The 23,244-nt window shown below is 41.3% G+C and overlaps 1 protein-coding gene across 5 annotated transcripts in view; it reads right to left on the bottom strand.

Moving 5' to 3' along the window:
• Positions 1-23,244, bottom strand: part of LOC106510026 (uncharacterized) — a 354,100-nt gene that overhangs the window by 19,029 nt on the left and 311,827 nt on the right. The window contains exons 3-8 of one of the 5 annotated variants that reach the window (XM_085022051.1): positions 22,640-22,894; positions 18,282-18,467; positions 16,158-16,373; positions 12,657-12,744; positions 9,292-9,478; positions 7,241-7,335 (exon numbers count right to left, since the gene is read on the bottom strand). The gene's annotated coding sequence lies outside the window, so the exon portion shown is untranslated. Of the gene's footprint in view, positions 1-7,240; positions 7,336-9,291; positions 12,745-16,157; positions 16,374-18,281; positions 18,468-22,639; positions 22,895-23,244 lie in introns of those variants that run through there. The other 4 variants (XM_085022053.1, XM_085022049.1, XM_085022052.1 and 1 more) reach the window with 4 other exon arrangements.

Here is a 23,244-nt window from a genome sequence, read left to right as displayed (position 1 = left end):
GGGAATTACACTCTACAGGCTAGCGACTGTCATCTCTGTTACTATTCTAACCATCCAAGGCAGTATAGGATAAATGTCCAATAGCAGCAAAAACCCTTTGCATCCTAGGAATTAGAAGCAATCCCTGTAAAGTGGCGTGTCCAAGAAGGATTGGACAGAGGACACAGCACACGAGCTGAGTTGGTAAACAGGGGCGCACAGGAAGAGGCTGGGAATAGAGTTCTCACCGCAGCACCCAAGAAACTCATGCCTGTGTCTCTGAAGCTGAGTCTCTAGGGATTAGGAAGCAAGAGAGAATGCGGGTAAGAGTTTTTCCTTAATCACCATCTGCAGATAAGTTTGAAAGGTAGCGTGATTTTTTTTTAACATTAATGAAAAGAACACAGAAAAACTGAATCCAAGAAGCCAGAAGTGTCTCCTGTGCCACTCCTGTTCTGAGCTCTGGGCGCTGCCAGTGGCTGATGGTGATGAGGTCTCCGGAGATGGGGAGTGGGGAGCATGCACAGACTGTCTGGTAGGGCTCAGTGCATCTTCCAAATGCCTGTCTGTCCAGGGGGGTGGAGGCCTCCGAACAGCTGCTGCGCTGCTTTGTAAACAAGTGGGGGACACACTTCTTTAACCTGGAATCCTGCAGCTGAAAAATATGTTTACCTCTCTAAGGATTTGGTTGGAAATGCTTCAAAGATTTCTGCTCATCCCAGAAAGCTGGCACTCAGTATGAAGCGCTGTGCTTCACTTCTGCATACAGTGCTCTCCTTGGGTGAGAAGAGCAGTATTTTCCAGCTTGACAGTAAATAACTTTCTGACTTGGGCAAGCGCATGGGACTAGGTCACCTCAGAGGTACAGGCAGTTTAGCTCATGTGCAAAGTACAAGTGAGGAAAATGTTCCCATCAGAGGTGGGGCTGGCCTTACCAGGAAGGAAGGCACATGGGAGGACATGTGCAGAGCATGGAGTGATGTTTGGATCATTTCCAGAGATGGCTGCCAAGGCAGGCCTCTGGGCAGCTGCAGCTTTAGTGAGGTCTTCTCACCCCCCCCCCCAGTCGTGTGTGTGTGTGTGTGTGTGTGTGTGTGTGTGTGTGTGTGTGTGTGTGTGTACGCGCACAAGCAAGCACCAGCGAAAAACATTCATTAGCGTGCTTTTATATATTAGCGCTTAAAAGTCATCAGGGCAGCTGTTGTCTAGAAGCCCAGAAACTAAATTCAAGTCACAGCTCTATCATTTGGCCATATGACCTCGGCCAGGTCATCTCACCCCTCTGAACTTCAATTTCTTCATTTGTAAATAAAGATGATAATATCTGAACCAGTTAACTCGGGGGGCTGATGAAGAGACAAATGCAAATGAGATGCTGTTAAGTTTTCTGCAAACTTTAAAGCCTTGCTTCCCAAGGTGTGGACCACGGACCAAACAGCACTGACTTCATCAGAGAGCTGATTAGAGATGCAGGTTTGAAACCCTGTACAGTCCCCTGAGTTGTGTTTTGAAGTGAAAAGCTTTTTCTTTAGCCTCCCAGTGCCGCCTCCCCATCAGTCTCAACAGGCTGACTCAAGAGTTAATGATGAGGAAATACTGATACAAGAAAAAACTAGTTCAAACAGTCTCCATTATGTTATGTCCTGCCTTGGCCCACTAACTTGTTACTAATGGTTACTTTCTAGTTAGGGTTATATTGCACCTGGTGTTTTCTTTTGTAATTCGAATGAACACTCCCTAATACCCTCTCTCTTTTGTTAGCAGTCTTCAAGCAGAGAGAAGGCCAAGGTGCAATAACCCAAAGACCACCAGTAATTGTCACTGGACTGCTTGACTCTGGCCTTGATGACTTTGAAATGATCTATGGAAGGGGAAGAATGTAGGCACCCTAATTCTTATCAACAGCCCTTTTTTTCACCAAACTAAACCTATAAAACCCCTTACTGTCCCCTCTAAAGGGAGGACACAGTTTCAAAGGTGTTAAGAGTGCTGTGGCAAAGCAATAAAGTTGTTCTTTCTGCTTCACCCCAAACTCTGTCTCCAAGACTTAACTGGTGCACAGAGGCCAGTTTTGGCTACAGGTCCACCTCAAAAACAGAATCCATTTGTGTTAGCACCATGAAGGTGGTTGCATATCACTTTCAAGTCTGAGAAACATTGCTCTAAAACACCATAAAAAAATGTAGGGTTGGAAAAGATTGGAAATGTGGGATGAGCAGAAGCAAATTATTATATATAGAATGGATAAACATAAGGCCCTACTACTGCATAGCACAAGGAACTATGTTCAATATCCCGTGACAAACCATAATGGAAAAGAATATGAATAAGAATATATATGTATACAGAATTTGAAAAATGTATGATTTCCAAAGGAGACAGGTTGGGGGTGAGAGGATGGGCTGGGGGTTTGGGATGGACATGCTATAAAATTGGGTTATGATGATCATTGTACAATTATAAATGTAATAAAACTCATTGAGTAAAAAAAGAATACATATGTATATGTATATACAAAACTGAACCACTTTATTGTGCAGCAGAAATTAACACAATGTTGTAACAAATATGTTTCAATAAAAGTTTTTAAAAAACTATAAAAATGGATTTACACACTAGTTACGAAATTGAATAAAATCTATGTACCTCTTGGCTACCAAAATTCTGGCCACAAAACTGACTTCTTAAGTCAGCCCTACTTTCCTCAGGGGAAGAGAGAAACACCACCATCATTTTTCGGTTCTCAGAGACATCCAACACCACATGAATAAGCCTTCCCTCAAAATAGCATGACAAAAATAGCATTTGATACAAGATTTTTGTATAACCTATATAAAGAAATGAACTTTCCCTGGCTTGAAAGACCCTACAGGACAGTCTGACCTTCCATCCCTAACTGCATCCCTCACTCCCTACCCTGCCACCACCTTGGCCTCCCTGGTCATACCCAAACATGCCAGGCAGCTCCTGAAGGAAAGCCTTTTCACTGCTGCTCCCTGTCTTTGGAATGCTCTTCCTCTCCTCAGCCACAGGACTCAGTCCCTTATCTGAAAAGCTACCTCCTCAGTGACCCCCTCCCCAGCCCTTCCACTTAAAAGTTCAACACATCCTTTTACCTGGATTTGTTTTTCTGCATAGCATTTATCACTTTCTAGCACACTATATATTTTATTTATTCTGCTTCATTACCTTACCCATTTCTGCCCCCACATAGAATAGAAATGCATGAAAGCATGGATTTTTGTCCACTTTTTTCATGGCAATATTCCCAGCTCCTGGAACAGTCCTAGCATACAGATGCTTGACTTTTACTGAATGGATGAATAAAAATACCGGGGCATGGCTTTGAACATGGGCTCTGTATCCAAAAGACTTTGGCTTGAATGCCAGTTCTGTCAACATTAGCTGTATGACTCTTTGCAAATAGTGTATATTAAGAGCCCCAGTACAGTGCCTATGCATACAGGAAATGGCTCTGTCTGTGTTAGTTATCATTATTAAAACATAGTTATTATTATCATTGAATGCAAGCCTAATTCTCCCAAGAGGATGATTAAAAATTATAATTTACTGGACCAGATAGTCAAACGTTCAAAGAATAGGCCACATCAACCAATACAGAACTAAGAACTGTGACTCATTTCTTAGCCATCAATTCTTCTTGCATCAGCAAGAAAGAAACAAAAAAATAAAATTGGCATGCAAGAACATAACTCACATAAAGAATAAAGCTCCCTGTTTTCCTTTTAAAGACAGACCAGGAAATACTGGTTTCTATTATGTTTCCAAATAAAATATAGCATCTGACATTGGACAAGTGAAACTTGGGGTAAATATCAGGGACTTATTTTACAGAGCCATTAGACTGTGAAACTGACTAGATTAGGAGATGAGTTACTTAAACTTACAGAAAAGGGGACTGGAAACTTTTCCTACATGCTCAGACCTCTTGCAAATATTTGTAGAATAAGTGGTGAGTTTCTCGTAATAGTTATTTCAATTATTTTTCTTAGAGGTAAGAATTAAATATAAATAGACTATATTTAATCCCACTGCCTCTTCCTTCTAGCCTTGAATAACACTCATTTCTTTACCTATAGAAAAATCACTGTGTGGGTAAGTCACCTTACCTCTCTTCTTGGAACCTCAATTCTTTTTTTTTTTTTTTTTTTTTTGTCTTTTTAGGGCCACACCTGCAGCATATGGAGGTTCCCAGACTAGGGGTTGAATCGAAGCTGTAGCCTCTGTCCTAGGCCACAGCCACAGCAATGCCAGATACCATAGCTCATGGCAACGCCGGATCTTTAACCCACTGAGCAAGGCCAGAGATCAAACCCACATCCTCATGGATGCTAGCCAGATTGTTTCTGCTGAGCCATGATGGGAACTCCTTGGGACCTCACTTCTGTTTTCTCTAAAATGAGGCCTTCAATCAGCAACATCCGAGGTCCCTTCTAGCTGTAACCTCAGAGACACAGTGACTTAGAGCATCTCATTTGCCCACATCCCTCACCTCAGCTCCTTCCAATGCATCACTAAGTTCCACTGACATGACTTTAAAATATATGTTAAAGCTGACCGCCTCTGGAGTGACCACCCTGATGTTTACCCATGTGAATTAACTTCAGAATTTCCTGATTAGTCCTTTACTCTCATACCTCTCCAACCTGTGCTCCCCAAAGCAGTCAGAGTGGTTCTTAACAATAAAAATGTGATGGCTGTGGCTGTGGTGTAGGTGGGCAGCTGCATCTCTGATTCGACCCCTGGCCCAGGAATTTCCATATGCCTTGGGTGCAGCCCTAAAGAGCCAAAACAAAACAAAACAAAACAACAAAAAAACAAGGACAACAAAAAAAAAAAGGATGTTGTGGCCAGAAGCCATCAGGATGGGAAAGAACAGGATACTGGCCCTAGACAGCCAAGGTGCCTATCAAAGGGATGATTTCAATAAGCCCAGACTCTGGCATTGTCCCACACATAGAAAAGCCCTAAATTCCTTAACTTGAGATGTCTGGTTTTCATTAACAGTAATCTTTAGATGTCCCAGCTACCTGGTCTTTGTTGCAAAACTCCTATATAGTCTGGTTTTTCCCTTACCTCTTGGGAGTGGTCCCTTAGAGTTACCTGAGAGGCTTGAGTCCTCTGAATAAAGCATAGTTCTCAAGAAACAAAATTTAAAAAAAATAAATAAAAATTTGCTTCTACTTATTCCTCTGCTTAAAATCCCTCAATAGTTTCCCTTTACACTTAAAATAACAGCTCAAATCCTTAATCCAGGGACAATTAGATGTTGTACTTTTATTGAATGGATGAACAACTATACAGGAGAATGGCTTTGAGCATGGACTCTGTAATCAGGAAGACTTGGGCTTGAATGCCAGCTCCCTGCCTCATTTTGTGACACTCTTCCCACTCACTTCCATCAGGCTACACTCTGCTTGGCAGGTTCTCTGCCAGATTCTGGTCATCCCCTTGTGTGAGTCGTCTGCATGCCATTCAGCCTGATGCTTACCCATCATCCTGCAACAAATGTCTCTTTCTCAAAGAGGCCTTCACAAATTCCTCATTATAAGTTGCATGCCTCTCAAATCTTTTACTTCATAACACACATCATAATCTGAAAGTGTGTTTCCTTTCATGTGTTGCATCACTTAGGGTCTGTGTCTAGTTTTAAACTCTAAGCTCCTCAAGGACAAGGACTATTTGATTTGTTCATTACTAGGTAATCAGCACCCGCAGATCTCCTAGCACACAGTAGCAATCAACAAATACTTGTGGAGAGTGGAGTTCCCGCTGTGGCACAAAAGAACTGGCAGCATCTCTGGATTGCTGGGGCACTGGGATGCAGGTTCAATCCTCCACCCAGCACAGTGGGTTAAGGATACGATGTTGTCGCAGCTGAAGCATAGATCACAATTGCAGCTCAGCTCTTATCCCTGGCCCAGGAAACTCCATATGCTGCAGGGAGGCCAAAAAAGAAAAAAAAACAAAAACAAAAAACAAACATTTGTGGAACAAATAAATGGGTAAATGAAGTATTACAACTCCATGTACAAAAGGAAAAATGAAAATATCTCTTTTCCTTACCATTTTGTGAAGTCATTTAAAATAATACATAAAAAAGCAAATTGAATTCACAAAGAAATAATTAATAAAATTCGACATCATTTTTTGCCACTATATTCTTAAGATAATTGTTCATAGATTAACTCATTGCCAGGGTTTACTATGGAAAATATTCTAAAGTTCTGCTTAAGTTTTTATAAAAAGATTTATGGACCAAATAATAAATTTAGTATCAAAGGATATGGAATCATGTTCTAATGACTCAGATACTATGATAAGTAAATAATATGTGTTTAATACCATCTTGTATAATTTGATAAACAGTGAGTGAAGTGCATTATTCCTGTTTCACTGGAGTTAACAGTCAGTAGATGAGAATAGGCTGGGGTATCTGAAATGAACATAGCAAAAAGGAAAACTGAAATTGCAGTAACTTTAAATATCTGTTATAGGAGAGGAGTGCATCAGAGTTATTATCAGGAAAGGGACTTAAAATTCATTTTGCATAGTTTTTTGCCTTTTTTTTATTCACTCTGGGTTAGGTTTTCCAAATTTCTGGGCCGATGAGCTAGGCAATGAACAAGTTACATTTTCTTACATCAGGTTGGGAGTGTGGTATGGCAAAGAGAAGGAAAGAAAACCAGTTGGAGGCTTCGAGACTGAAGAAGACAGGGAGGGAGTAGGAATCCAGTTGGAAGTAGACATGAGGATGCAGCCACAGGGTATGGCGTGACCATGGGGAAAAGGAAGAAGGCACATTTCCATGCCCAGGTAGCTGAAAAATGGAAATAATGATCCCTGGTCCTGGCAACCAATGGGGAATATTGTGAGAATAAATTAGATACAATTTTCCTTTGAAGGAAAAGCACTATATAATTTATGATATTGTTATTATAATCATTAGTCATCTTTGCTTAGATTTATGGAGTGACTCATCCTAAATTAAGCCTTTGGAACAATGAGAAGAGGGAAATTTATGAGACCTACAATGATTTTCTAGTCTCATAAAAGATTGTAGTACTTGATTCTTGAGATGTTGAAATATCTCTGCCTCTTAACAGAAAGCTATGGGGACCATCCTTTGATTCATTATTTGATAAGTCTTTCTGGTCTCCATCGCTTGCTCCTCTGGGACTAATAATTCAGCATGCATTTTAACAGTCACCTTGGCTGTCAATAAATTATTTTAACTTACCTTTGGAGTGTCTGCTGTTTCTCTCCTCTTCCTATGAGAATAATAGTCGTTACTTTTTAAATCCCCTGATATTTCTCTTAACGATTCTTGAGCACCTATAGCATGCAAAGCAATGAGCTAGCTGTAGAGATAAAAGGGGAATAAGATCCTGTCCATCCCTCAAAGAGCCTATAATCTAGTTGGATAAAATAACTGAGACTGTTTTAAAGAAGACTGATTGGATAAAGAGTGTGAAAAGGAGAGCTGAGTTCAAGTTTTCTCTCCTGACAGAATGGATGGAGAATGATCTCACCAGCCAGACATGGAGCAGATCTGGGGGAAAAACCATCAGCTCTGTCTTAGGCACACTGAGCTGAGGTTGAATACGAAAGCCAACAAGAAGTTTGACCCATGGGTCTGGAGCATGGAAAAGAGGCCAAGCCTGGAACCTCAGATTTGGATTTCACCCAAAGAGAAATCCTGGGAATGGGCGAGATACTCAGTAAGAGAATAGGCAACAGGAAGGGAAGACAAGGGAGTCTGATGGTTCAAAATGAAAGAAGAGGGATAGGGAGGGAGTGGGATGGACTGGGAGTCTGGGGTTAATTGATGCAAACCATTGCATTTGGAATGGATAAGTAATGAGATCCTGCTGTATAACACTGGGAACTACATCTAGACACTTATGATGGAGTGTGATGGAAGGTAATGGGAGAAAAAGAACTGTGTGTGTGTGGTGTGGTGTGGTATATGTGTGTGTGTGTGTGTGTGTAACTGGTTCACTTTGCTGTGCAGTAGAAAATTGATTGACAGAACACTGTAAACCAACTATAACAGAAAAAGTAAAAATCACTATAAAAATAAAAGAAAGAAGGAAAGAGACAATCGATTCTTGGAGGAGGTAAAAGGATCAGAAGAGCTAGTGAAAAGAAAACAAAGGAGAGGGAAAGATAGAAAACGACCAAGAGACAGGGAGGAGGAGGAATCTCAGATGAGAGCACACAGACTGGAAGAGTTACCCTGAAAAGAGCCTCCTTCCCTCTTGCTAAGCAGAAGGCAGTGAATGACAGTCAAGTACAGACCTATTTTAAGGAAGGATGGAGGTGATTAAAAGGAGGAGAAAGCATTCACTGGGAAATGAAAAGTTGAACTAGAAGAGGTTGTGATGCTCAGAGAAAATGGTGGTATATAGAGAAAGGAGCAGAGACTTTGGAATTGACCAGACCTAAATCCAAATCTCAGCTCTTTCCTTATTATCATCAATACCTTGGGCAAGCTCCTTTATCCAAGGGAGCCAAGGTTTTGTCTTCTGCGGAATGGCAAGTAACAAAACAAAGCAAAAAAAAAACTTTACAAGGTTTTTTTAAGGATTAAGAAAGGGCACGTGTATGAAGCACCTGACTCTGGCCTGGGCTTCACTGGGAATGACTGTTCAGAAAAAGCTGGACCAAAAAACAGAACAGGCCTTCTCATACTTGAATGTGTATCAGAACCAGCCGGAAGGACCTGTAAACACAGATTTCCAGGGCTCACTCAGAATCAGCTTCTGGTTCAGTAGCTCTTGGGCAGGACTCAAAAATTTGCATTTTGAATGAGTTCCCAGATAATGTGATGCTACTACTAGTCTGGGTCTATACGTCAGGGACTACTGAGGCAAAGAAATCCTCAGAAAGAAAAAATCAAAGAGGATCTATGAAACAAAAACAGACTCAAAGACTAGAGAACAGACTTGTGGTTGCCAGGGGGTGGGGGGAAGGAGGGAAGGATTGGGAGTTTGGTATTAGCAGAGGCAAACTAGTATATACACAGGATGGATAAACAAAAAGGCCCCACCGTATGGCACATGGAACCATATTCCTATATTCAACACCCTGTAATAAACCATAACAGAAAAGAATATGAAAAAGAATGTGTATTTGTTTAACTGAATCACTTTGTTGTACAGCAGGAATAAACACTGTAAATCACCTATACTTCAATAAAATTTATATATGTGTGTGTGTGTGTATGTATAATATATATAAAAGAGGAAAGAGACTTCAAGAGCACAGATTCCAGAAGGAGAGGTTCACCTTTTTTTGAGAGTTCAGCTTCATCATTTTGTCTCCAGAACCTTGGTCACTCTGTCTCAGAAGCAGGCACTCTCTTTTATTGCATAATTCCAAGAACTGGAGCAAGACCTGAAGTTTAACAAAGACTCATCCAGCTGGGTGGCTGGACTGGTATTTGCAGACAGAAGGGATAGTAACTCTGAGTTGCCTGAAGAGAGAGAGAAAGGAAAAGTTAGTAGAGCTCAGTGTTTCCCCCAGAGGCTTTGAGCAAGGGCCACCAGGAACGTGGCAATGGTTTGGGAGACAGGCTGAAGCAACACAGCTTTAAACAAAAGTGGAAACTGTCAAAGCTTATATATTATTTTAATTTTGCTCCACCTTTTCAATATTGCATGGCCCGTGTGTTTAATATTTCATGTTTCTCTCTTTTTTTATCTTAAATTACTTTTTATTTTTCTTATTCTTTTCCTCAGCCTAAGAGTACCTTTATGGTTAAAAATGGTAGTTTATAACCCTTTGCCCTGGATAAGGTTATCTTTAAGCACTCTCATTTCCCTTTTTTGCTCCTAATTCCTTTCCACTGTATTATTCAGTTATTCCATTCTGTTGCATCCATTACTCACTACCTTTTTTTTTTGAAAAATTGATTCTGTAGAAATCGAACACCCTCATTTTTCATTTCTTGGTTGGAGTTACTTTGTAGAAACTCAACTAGATTACAGCTCCTAATGCACTGATGCTCTGCCTAGTGCATGCCGCCCAGCATGTTTATAAGTTCTGAATAAGGAGTCAAGTCAAACCTTATTCCTTTTCAAGATTCTCCTTTCATATAGCATTTAAGAAAATTGCCCAACCATCTAGCTCGCTTCTACTTAGTCCCTGACTCATTTCCTCACTGCTGAATGCCCCATCATCCTTCGCAGATTTATATTTTCCTACAAAAAGAGGAAAGTTAACCTGAAATTTAGTTGCACTGTCAGTGAAGCTGCATTCTGCAGCTGAGGTCTGGGGACTGCAGAGGTAGAAGGTCACTGGTCAGGCATCAGTCAGGCATTGGTCAGCCCTTTCTCCTCTCTGCATCCAGTGCCAACGTCACCTCACCTGTGATTTTGCTCATCAACAAATGATGAAAATGATTCTTAGTTTCCTTAAAGACATGGTGCTTAGTCTCTAGCTTTGTGCATAGTAAACACTCAAATCCATGAACAGATGCGTGACAATGACAAACGAATGTAACACAGACCCAACACAGCCGGCTCCTGTCTCCTTGCTTAGCTACTGTCTTCCCATTACCCGCTTTCCTGGGATTGTTATTCAGAACCCCTCACAGTTCCGTGAACGTGCCATGGCCACTCACACCTCCAAACCTTTGCTGAGTCATTTCCTTTCCACCTGCCTTCTCTGACTAGTGTGGCATCCCTTCCTTCTCCAAAATCACCCTTGAACCTCTGCCTCAGTTGGGTGGCCCTCCTATATGTGCTGAAAATGTCTCCATTTCTTTGCTCTAAAATAGTATTTCCATTGTCAGCTTGCTTGTCCTGCTCCTTAACTAGACTAAGGACAATTTAAAAACAGGGACTGACTCTCATGCATAATTACAATCCCAGCTCCTACCTGAATGCTCAAATGGTGCTGTTTGGACTGAGTGAGGATAAGCTGACGATGTCCAGGTGAAAGGCAGGGGCGTTGCAGTATGGATAGTTGCCATGGGCATAGAAAGGAGTAGAAAGTACACAACAGAAAATCCTTCAGATAGGATAGTTCATTAGATGCAGGGCAATGGGAGGTAAAAAGTAAAACATGGCAGCGAGGAGACTGGGCAGATGCCTTCCCATCCACCACAATTGATTTCAGGTTCTTGTTTCTGTAACAAAGACCTAGAAGTTTAATTTCTTTAACAGACAGTAGTAGCTCCACACCATACAGCCCATGCACTAGCACTGTTATTAGGGAAATGTATTATTTACTGGAACAGGACAATAAAGTAGCTGAATCACTTTTTTAAAATTCCAAATAATTCAAAATGATATACAGGTCGTTAAAAAAAATAAAGTCCTAGAAGAAAAAGGGAGGACACATGGAACCATTCACAGTGAAGGCATTTGTTCATTTTCTCTTTTATTTACCTTACCCTCTCTCCTTCAAGCTGCAGTCCAACACAGGAACTCCTTTTCTAGGCTTCTTATTATGCAAGTGAAATTTTACCTGTTAACTACTGGGATAATCTTTCCTTAAGCCTTCTAAGACCAACAAAGTCTCAACTTTTTAAATTTCAAGATTCAAATTCTCCTTCTTGGAGTAATTAATCCCTTCTTCCAACTCTATCTCATTCTCCCTCTCTTTCTCCGTTTTCATATTTGTTCCTACCAACTGTGTTATATAGTAACAGCTCCCCCAAGCACTATTTTGGTGAACACTCATGACCTAATATTGGTTCTTTTTTTATTATTAAAGTATCATTGTTCTATTAATTTTTGCTGTACAGCAATGTGTCTAAGTTATATATAGATATATAGATATACATATACATACATATACACATACATATATATACATATGTGTTCTTTTTTATATTCGTTTCCATCATGGTCTATCCCACAAGATTGGATAGAGTTCCCTCAACTCTAATAACATCCCATAGGACCTGGAAAAATTTTTAAATCTCTGCTTGTCTCATGATCCTTCTTTCTCTACCCTTATGTAAATTCTGCCTTCCCTTCCAGATCTGGCATCCCACCCATGTCAATCAGTTAACAAACCCTCCTCTTAATTCTTGGAGCACATGTTTTCCATTAAAATAGAAAATAAGTGCTTATCTCTCATACATTTTTGGAGAGTCGCTTGGAGCCAGCAGAGGCTACCAGTATCCAGAGGAGAGAGAGCTGGAGTGATTCAGTAACTACTTGTTACATATAACGGACTGCCTCTGTGTTTCAAGCAACAACTTCGCTCCCTATTCGCAATAACTAATGATGTTTCCGAGAACATTCCACAAGAAATAGACTTTAGTCCAGCACATGACAGCTGCTTCCTACCATGTGGTTTTAACCCGGACTCTGGCTCTACCCAGCTAGAGAGCTAAGTGGTATGTGTTTTCTCATCTTGCTGTGTAAGTTAGCCCATTACTCTTCATATAAGAAGCCTTCATGCACTCCCAGGAGTCCAGTACATTAGGAGGTGACAGCACACTGGGAAGCAAAGACTCAATCTCCCACCCCTTCGCACCAGATCCCTCACTGACACTCCCGGGTGGGAAGAGAGCAGCCCATGCGCGGGGGGGAGGAGGGGAGCTGTGAAGAGAGAGGGGAGGAGCCCAGCCGGGGGTGAGGACCCGCTGCCTCCGCCAAGCGCAGGTGCACGAGGACCGCGTCTGGGAGCATGATTACCCTCATCATGCGAGCTGCCAGACGACTTCAGCACATTCTGTGGCATGTAAACTGCCTCCGAGAAAGAACGCTGTCAGCAGTGTCACTTCTAACGAGAGAGAAACAATATATGAAGCAGAAAAACAAGACAAACCCACCCACCCCGGCTGTACCCTACACATTTTGGCAGGAGTTTTGCCTTTTCTCTCCTCCTGACTCCTTGGGGCAGGAAGTCGCCCCCAGAAGGGCCCTGATCTAGCATGGCCTGACTCTGGAAGCTAGGGGTTAGAAAGAGTAGAAGCTGTGGAATTGCCAAGCCCCGGGTATCTAGATAGGTGCTGCACACCCCATTACTTCCAGACTACCTTCTTTTATTTCCCCCGGAATTGTCATATATATATATATATATATATATATATATATATATATATATATATATATATATATGACTTACATAATTTATATATAAATATATGTGTATAACATTTTTCCAGAGTGTCTTGTACCATATTCAACTTTTTTTCTCTTTTTCAGTTTAATTCAGCTATTTTATAGTTTTTTTTAAAAAATTATCTTGGTTAAAGAGATTTTCTAGCCTTTGCAAATGCTTTGAGGTTGTGGATACTTTACTTTTCTAATAAAATTGATAAGGTTGGAAGAGTATAGACTATATATGTAAGCTACATATACACACATGCCTACGTACATATAGGCACGCACATATTGGCAACATACATATTGGCATGCATATATTGCAGTGCATATTAGCATGAAGCGAATAATAAAGCAAAATGCATTCCATGGTATAGCCACTCCTTCTGGAAGCATTTTCCCTGTTAACAAACACCTTTCTATCCTGAACTTCCTCATGGAACACCTTCTCCTTGCCCATCTTCATTGAAATCTGGCTCTCACATGAGGCCACCTCCATCCCCTGCAGCTTTTTAGATGAATATGTTCATTTTCCTACATTCCACATTCCTTAGAGTATGTCAGGAAGCGGACTTTGTAACCGGACTTTGTAACTGCCTTGTTCCGCAACTGTCCTTCACTCTCTGTCAGCAAAACTGTCCCATGTTAATAGCACTTCGAGACATATTTTCAGCTTATGTTTCTGCTTATGTCAAGATAGAATGGTAAACCTCCCTCTCTGCCATAATTCTCCTTCCCTAACAACTCTCAGTTATTCCAATTCTTGGATTTATGACCTTTGTTTTTCTTCCCTCAACATATTACTCTGTTCTTGATCTTATTGTACTATTGTGTTTATTCCAGTAACCAAAGCATGCCCCCCTTCATAGAAAAAGATGCCACATTTATTGTCTATGCAAAGGCAGTTGCATGTTTCTTGTGTGCAGCTTTCTGATTACTATTTGAATACAGTCAAAAAGAAATTGGATTTTTTTTGCATGCCTGATTCCCTTTCATGCATGCTTTTGTCAAATTTTGACACAGTAAATACAGACCTCCTCCATGTGGACCCCAATTGATTAATTAAAGGGGAGATTCATTGCAAAATTGCCAGCAGCTGTTGGCTAGTATAGAGGCTGGGGAGTCATACACCAAAAAGGCTAGCAGTAGAACAGAACCATTTCTAGAGAAAGTGTCTGAATTTTGTGAAAAGTGAGTTCCACTTCCCAAATTGAGTCTTTTTTTCATTCCATGGGCTATTTAGAATATTTCATTTATTTTCCATATAAAAACAAGAAACTCAGATTAAATGTTTTCATTTTCTTCTTTCTTTCTTGCCCTCTCCCTCTCTCTCTCCCTCCCTCTCTTTCTCTCTCCCTCTCACTCTCGCTCCTCTTTTCCCAGAAAAAGGGTAAAGAAATGCTTAGCAAAATACATCGTTTAATACTGGATGTTTCCTCAGCATCAACAGGCATAGCCATGAAGAGCAGTTCATCTGGTACAACACCATGGTCATGACCAATGAAGGAGAGAAAGCAAAGACAACTTCCATTTTCAAATTCTCTGACTTAGGCAATCCCATATTCTGAGTTCTGCCGTCAATCAGGAATATGTGTGACCATGTGGAATTTCAGATCCATCCACAAAGGTAGATAAAAGAAGCTTCCAACAAATATTAAGAGGGAAGGAGGTCAAGAATAAGGATGCAGTCCATAGGCATAATTAGAAGTTGTGCAGAGGCAGAAGAGGAAGAAGTTAGTAGCATAGGGAAGCCACACAGGAGTATAAACTTTCTAATAAGTCATGGCTGTGGCAATTCCTAAAGGTCCTTCCTGATCCTCTCACAAAAGCTAAAGTTGACATTTTCTCCATCTGTACTCCACCTCTCCAGGAGCTCATAAATCTAGGCTCTGACCTAACTGTGATGGAGAACTCAGCTGGGAGAATAGGTTATCCCCTGAGCCGCTGCACACGGCACCAGGGGCCACCTGTGAGTCACAGCCTGTGGGAGGTTGGGGAACATCTGGCCAAGTTCATCTTTCTCCACCACCAACGAATCTGCCTCTCTTACTTATGTCTGTTTTAAATGTACTTTTCTCTCCAACACAGCATCTTTGGAACATCAGGATGTTGCATAATGACTGAGTGGAATCCAAGAACCAAGCCACACATGTAGAACTATGAGAAACCACATGTGCAAGAGAAAAATAACCTCAGCCTTAGTATTATTTTTCTTCTCAAAGCAGTAAATGTGTTGGAAGACACACTGAATATTTGATGCAGACTAAGAAGGGGTGTTGATGTGCTGGGCTTATAAACATCTGCACCAAAGGGACTTGAGGTATGTTTTCAAAATAACCTTCATAGCTCTCTTTCACTGAATGCCTACAAAGTGTCAGATGCCCTATAGACATCGTCCCTGGTTATCCAACATGGCTATAAAGGGGTTATTATTGTGCTCATTTTTTTTCTAATTAGAAAACTAACCACTGAGATAATAAATGACTCATCAAGTTCCACAGTTGGTAAAGGAGACAGGTAGTTTGGGATGTGGTTTCTTTTGTCTCCGAAGCCTACAGTCCTTCTATTCACTACACATTCTCCCCTATCCATCCAGAAAGGCTAAAACTGACAAGTGTTGACTCTCTGTGTTTGCTCAACTCCATTAAGCAGGCAAAGCCTAGACAAGGGCTATATTGAAGGCTGGATGTGTGAGTGTGTGTGTTTGTATGCACACATATACAGGTGGAGGATTGGGGGGAATAGGGGATAGAGAGAAAATAAAGCTAAGATATGCACATAGACTTTGACGGAGCTCTCCAGAGCTAATAATGAGGAAAGTCAGATGTGAATATGCCTTTTCTTTCAGTGGACTATTAATAAATGTTCAGAATTACTAAGGCTCAATGGTGCCAAAGCAAGCCAGAGACATCAATAAGTATTCCTTTTCTTCAGAAGGCTCTTTGATCCTCACCTGCAGTGGTTAAGAATTCACTAGCAGCATCTGCTGTCCAAAAATTACCTCAGTTTACTCTTATGGAGTCTACTAAATCTTGTAAGGAAATGGAAAAGCAGTAGTATCATCAAATTAAAGCCAGACCACAATAGTACCTGTCAATGGGGCCTTTCCTGCTGCCCTTCCTCTTCTTTCCTTCTCCTTTTTTTTTTTTTTTTCGCCTTGTTCAAACTCTCAAGGACTCAGAAATCGCAGCCGGCAGGATCAGGAATAATGAATAAGTGTGAAGGAAATGAAAAAGGAGCCAGTCAAAGCCCTTGCCAGACATAAGCTTTGGGTCTCCAGTTTGAAACGGACCAGGACTCCAGTTCCTCATTTTGAAAGGAAAGAGGTTAATGTTAAATAAAGGTCAGAGATTTTTATTATTATAAAACTAGACTTGATATCCTATGAATTTATGTGATACTGTGTTTGGGGCTGAGTGGGATTTCTATCAGCTAACAGTGGTTAGAAATGAGAAGAATCAAAGTGAATAGACTGGAACATGAACTCTCCACAGATGACTGGAGACCCCTTATGTCAACACCAAAGAAGACTCAATGGGAGTATATTCCAGTCCAGTAAGAGTGGTTTGTTTCCATTCTGCCTCTTGGCCAAGAGTTCTTAACCTGAGGCCCATGGCCCCTTAAAAAGAACAAAAAACATTTTATGTATACATGTACATGTGCCTTTTTCTGGAGAGAGAATCCACAGCTTCCATCAGGGTCACAAAAAAAATGTTCAAATTATTCCCAAGTCAGAGAACTCTAAACCCATAACAACCTTAGTCTTTGGCTTTAGATCTGGTTTGTATCTCCTCCATATGTGACATCGGTCAATACCTAGCTGATCCCATTTTACAGTGGACCTGAGAGATGGGTCACAGAGTGAACCATTCTCCAGAAAGCCCTTCTGACATGGTTCCAAGACATGTGTGGTTTAGATTTGGAGAAGATAGAAATTAGCTTTGAAATTTAGGATGTAGTTTTCTAGGCTATAGAAACTTACATCGTCTAAGAACTTAGTGGCTACTGGGGTTACCTCTGTTCTGACTACATTTTGACTCTTTTCAGTGAGTTGTGATGTACATGGTTTTTGAACCTGTGTTTTGACATAAAAATGCATGTAACAGGAATGTCTGGTTTCTTAATCTCAGGTCTTGGCTCCTGATCTTCCAAGGCCTTTTTCTCTCTCTAGTGTCTACAGGTGGATTAGCCTATTCTAGCTGTAGTTGGAAAGATAATATGAGTCCAAAGCATCACGTCTTAATGAAGCTAGAGCCAAGCTACTTCCACTTTTCTAGATCATAGGTGTTTTTCTCCATTTAAGAGACCATCTGATTGTGTTTCTGGCCACTGCAGCATCAGCTAGCTAATGGTCACAGCAAGAAAGTCATGAGCATCTCAAGCAAGAATTTAAGAAATTCTTTCGTAGAGCATCATAGGACACAGTTATATATATATATATTTTAGCGCCACACCTGCGGCATATGGAAGTTCCCATGCTAGGAGTCCAATTGGAGCTGCAGCTGCTGACCTAAGCCACAGCTGCAGCAAAGCCAGATCCAAGCTGCATCTGCAACCTACACTGCAGCTCACAGCAATGCCAGATCCTTAACCCACTGAGTGGGGCCAGCAATCAAACCCACATCCTCATGGATACTTGTTGGGTTTGTTAATACTGAGCCACAGTGGGAACTCCCAAGGATACAGTTAATTTGATACACAGCGAAGTAATTGTGAAACATTAACACTCTTTTAAGAATCAAGCATAGATAATAAAACTTAAATTGGTCTCTGGAAGAGATCAGTTAGCTGCCAGAAATAGTATTTTACAGTCAGTTCTCAACTATCCATATTCATAAAAACTGGCACAAAGAATCAAACATGGCAGATAATTTTTAAATAATTAGTATTTGTCTTTAGAACCCTTTATTTGGTTATTTACATCAAAGTTACCTTCCCAATAATGTTTTGTTTATATTAACATTTAAATGAGGATGCTCCCTGGCAAGCAGCAACTGATCACAGAGGGAGAAGACCCGTAATCATTCCAGGTAAGAGAAGAAAGTCAAATGAGAGATGAAAATTGTACTCCGTATTACATTTGCCAAACTCAACTAGTTGAGAATGAGCTCTAAGGATCTTGAACCTGCCCTTGACAGCAACTGCTCTCTGACCTCCCAGTTTTACACCAGCATGTATGTCTTTCAATTTTCTGTGTTTCTTCATAACACTTACCACACTGCATGTAATTATTCCCTCAGTTTCCATTTTCCATACTCGAGCATCAACTCCAAAGAGGCAGAACAGAGTTGTCTTGTTCTACATTTTATCCCCAACACCTCGAATGTTCATTGGCATACAGTAGGTATTCAACACATTGTTCATTGAATGCATAAAATCTGCATCATTCTTCTAAAGTATCTATGAAAAATGAGAATTATTTAACATTACACAAAATATGTGATTAGGCCCCCAAGAGAAAGCCTGATCAGGATGGAAGCCCCATGAGCTCAGGGACCCCAGTGGTTTTGTTCACTACTGAGCACCAGCTGGGGGCACAGTGCTTGATATTGTAGGTTCTCAGAAATTAGAATCGAGCTAGTAGGGCTGCCATCCCCACTCAGCCAAATTATACATGTGCTTCACCTATTTAAGAGGCTACCTCAACTGTGTCCTCAACATCGACCAGCTAACAGTCACAGAAGCTGTTTGGGATGACAAATGAGAATAAACAAGAAAAAGTTGCAAGACTCTGACTGTGTGTATCTTTCTCACCAGCTTGCAGAGAGACAAAAGGGAGATATGGGAGTTTGAATTTTAGAGAGGCTTGGTAGGCCTGAGAGTTCAAGAAGACTTGCCCAACTAAGAACAGAACCTGGGAGCTCCTGATGTTTATTTCAATGATAAAGTCATGTTCCCCTCTCTCTCTTCTTTCTCTCTTTCTCATGGTCTCTTTCTCTCCCCTCCCCCCTCTCTGTCTACAGTTGGCCTAATCTCTATGCATCTATACTTCAGCCATCTTCCTTGGGCCCATTAGGGCTTCAGAATCTGTGCAGCCAATCTATCAAAGTATTCTTTTTTTTTTTTTTTTTTTTTTTGTCTTTTAAGGGCCACACCTGTGGCATATGAAGGTTCCCAGGCTAAGGGTCAAATTAGAGCTGTAGCTGTTGGCCTATACTACAGCCACAGCAACACTGGATCCTTAACCCACTGAGCAAGGCCAGGGATCGAACCTGTATCCTCATGGATGCCAGTCAGATTCATTTCCACTGAGCCATGATGGGAACTCCATCTTTTATTTTTTTAGTTTTAATTTTTCATTACTACTACACCCTAGTGTTCTATACAGTGTTCAGAATGAGAACTTTGCCCTTAGAATAAAGGTGGTCAGTGGTGCACTATGTATTTCTGCTCTGAGATTCAGACATGGAGGAAACAGTGGGGGACCTGAAAACAAGTCAATACAGGCCCCTAACACCTTCTCACAGCAAAACAAATGCCTGTGAACCTACCGTCTATCTCAACAACTATGGAGACCACCTAGTGTGGTGTCTTCATTTTACAAACAAGGGACACTGATGCCTGGGGCAGGGAAATGGCCATAAAATTTCAGAACTCAGAGTTCCTGCTATGGAACCATGGCAGCGTCTTGGGAGCACTGGGACACGGGTTCAATCCCCAGCCTGGCACAGTGGGTTAAGGATCTAGCATTGCCACAGTTGTGGCTTGGGTCAAGACTGCAGCTGGGATCTGATCCCTGGTTCCAGGAACTCCATATACCAGGCGTGGCCAAAAATTGAAAAAAAAAAAAATCAGAATTCACATGAGATGCCAAGAGTCATCTGGGATCAAAGAAAACACTTTCTCTTTGCAGCAACACTCACTCAATGAATGGCTCCTTCCCTTCAGTGTGCAAATAGGCAAAATCTACCCAAAATTGAAAAAGTTAATAGCAACAAGATGAAATCCCTGTCCTAGCTTTTTCCTCTAGCAACCACCCTGTGTATTCTTCCTTTCATAACCAAACTTCTAGAAATAGAATTTGGCAGTTACTGATTTTATTTTCTCCCCTAAGTTCCTATTCAGAATCTCTCAACTCTTGTCCAGCTGCTAAGGGATTCATTGGCTCCAGATTCCAGCATTTAACTTATTCCTTCTTCTCCAAGATATCTGAGTTCACTTGTCCTCTTTGGGAGCTTTGCCAAAAGCCTAAGAAACAACTCTAAACCTCTCAGTTAAGTAAAATAATATTTATTACTTTGAACCTAGCGGACTCTTGTTCCAACAGTAATACAATTTCACACCTGTGTAGGTGGGACCCAGCTGACAGTGGACTCAATAGATAGGTGGAGTTTTGACAAAATTTTCTTCTCCCAGAAACTCAAATCGTCCTATTCTCCTGCCATGTGCAGCCAAGAAAAGTAAGTCAGAGCCTGGTGCTGTAATGATGCACTGGCATGTGGATCTCAGGTTCTCACCCCCAAATAAACATTTTTTTAATTCAATTCAATCTTCTAACTTTTGTGAAATAGGCAGGATATCAGTCAAAATGAATTATTCATGTCATTCAAATCAGGTGACATTCTTGCTCTATCCATCACCATGAGGTTGGGAAGGAAAGGACAGGTCCGATCTTGACTAGAAAAGTGTGGGCTTTGCTGTTGGTATTTCCATGATCACCTGCATCAAAAGTGACAAGGGGAGCTAAAGATATGTCTCAGCTTCAGAATTTGTCCTGGCACAGCAGAAATGAATCCAACTAGGAGCCATGTGGTTGCAGGCTCAATCCCTGGCCTCTCTCAGTGGGTTAAGGATCTGGTGTTGCTGTGAGCTGTGGTTTAGGTCACAGACACGGCTCAGATCTGGCATTGCTTTGGCCATGATGTAGGCCAGCAGCTACAGCTCCAGTCATCCCCTAGTCTGGGAACCTCCATATAAAGACAAAAGACAAGAAACAAAGAAAGAAAGAAAGAAAGAAAGAAAGAAAGAAAGAAAGAAAGAAAGAAAGAAGGAAGGAAGGAAGGAAGGAAGGAAGGAAGGAAGGAAGGAAGGAAGGAAAGAAAGAAAGAAAGGTGGGAGGGAGGGAGGGAGGTAGGGAGGGAGGGAGGGAAGGAAGGAAGGAAGGAAGGAAGGAAGGAAGGAAGGAAGGAAGGAAGGAAGGGAAGGAAGGAAGGAAAGGAAGGAAGGAAGGGAAAAAGAAAGAAGGAAAGAAAGAAAGGAGGGAGGGAGGGAAGGAAGGAAGAAAGAAAGAAAAGGAAGGAAGGAAAGGAAGGAAGGGAAAAAGAAAGAAGGAAAGAAAGAAAAAAGAGAGAGAGAAAGAAAAAGAGAAAGAAAGAAGGAAGGAAGGAAGGGAGAAAGAAAGAAAGAAAGAAAGAAAGAAAGAAAGAAAGAAAGAAAGAAAGAAAGAAAGAAAGAAAGAAAGAAAGAAAGAAAGAAAGAAAAAGAAAGGAAGGAAGGAAGGAAAAGAGAGAGAAGGAAGGAAGGAAGGGAGAAAGGAAGAAAGAAAGAGAAAGAAAGAAAGAAAGAAAGAAAGAAAGAAGGAAGGAAGGAAGGAAAGAAGGAAGGAAGGAAGGAAGGAAGGAAGGAAAGAAAGAAAGAAAGAAAGAAAGAAAGAAAGAAAAAGAAAGAAAGAAAGAAAGAAAGAAAGAGAAAGAAAGAAATGTTTCAGCCTGGGTTCCACTGACAGCAGAGCCTGGACAGGGGTGCTTTTTTTGAAAAGAGAGAGTTAAGGAAAGACAACTGTGACAGGACAAATCTGGGAAGCCACAGCTTGTCACTGCACTGACCATTGCTTTACCCTAAGCAGCAAAGACGCACAGCTGGTGGCTCAGCACGTGCAGCCACTCAGCCACCTGGGATGACTCCAGGCATGCTGTGCAGAGAAGTTGCTCAAAGCAGTCCATTCAAGGAGGAAGGAGAGAAAATTTATCTGCATGGCTCCTTCCCACTTCCAGCATTCCAGCTTCACCCCACTCGGAGTTCTTTCCCCAAATTCTAAGTCAGGTCACCCAACTCCCTTGATGGCTGCCAAAGAAGCCCATCCCTACAGTGTCCTTCTGCATCCAAGCCTGGACATGACTGGAAGGGCCAAAGACCCCGGGAGTGTAGCTGGACAGCCTCAGGTGGCAAAATTGCACAGGAGCCCAGAGGACCAGTCAGGTTCAGAAGCAGCTGAGGGCCTGGCAAGCAGGTGAGGTTTTGAGAATCTGATGAAGTATGTAAGATTGTATTATACTATAGGAGTTTGGATTAAAACCATGTCCAAAGCACAGAAGTATATCCTCCTTCTTCAACTTGTGCCAATTATCTCTTTGTGCTGAGAGCCTGGACTAAATCCCTAAGGACAGATTATGGCAGATCTTTAACCTAGTCATCCCAAAGGCTCAAGTCAAATTACGTCATATGTATCTGAGTGTGAGAGAGTGTTAGTTTGTATTATAAACCCTTGAAAAATACCATGTGATCTACAGCAAAGGCCACCAATGAGTGCCCAAGCAGCAAATCCAATGAGTACATTTTAATGCTACTTAACTTGCTCTCTTTACTGTATGTCATGCAGCTGAACACTTTTTCAATATAAACATTTTCCCTACCTTGGATTCCAAATGTGGATCTCTTCTGATTCTCCTCTTTCTTTTTAGTCTTCCTTAGCAGATACTTTTCTTCTGCTGACTTCGCGAAAGCTGGTCTTCATTGGGTCCCCTTCCTCAGCCTGATGCATTTTTAGTCCCCATGTTTTTCTGAAGGAATCTCAATCTTCATCATTGCCTAAAATTTCTCTTCTGTACTACAGATTCCCAAAGCTCCAGACATGTGAATAAGACATGATCTTGGCCCTCAATAGGGAACTGAACAAAGACATCAATTACTATGACAGAGTATAGGAAGTACTGTCCTAGAAGGTGCTATGATAACATTTGCACCTGGAACACACTCATCCTGAAGAATTTGCTTCAACTGATTTGGCACCTGGAGAATTTGCTTCAATTGATTTAAAAGGATAAGAAGGAATTCTTTTTAAAAATGAAAGGAGGGAGTAAATTCCAAGAAAAAACTCCCCCAAAAAAACAGAGGACCAAGGAAGCATGGGATCAGAGAAAAAGAAATGAATCTGAAAGGAGAGCATGAGCAATCTACAGAGACGCGAATGGAAAGGCAGGCAGGGGAAGGACATCAAGGTGTAATGTGTCAGGCCACA

This window comes from Sus scrofa, chromosome 4, assembly GCF_054392235.1.
Source record: "Sus scrofa isolate SSC_HxYL_T2T_F1_AM1 chromosome 4, Sscrofa_HxYL_maternal_Yorkshire_Landrace_v2.0, whole genome shotgun sequence".
In the NCBI taxonomy this organism is placed as follows: Eukaryota; Metazoa; Chordata; class Mammalia; order Artiodactyla; family Suidae; genus Sus; species Sus scrofa.
This window is presented reverse-complemented; position numbering and strand designations above follow the sequence as displayed.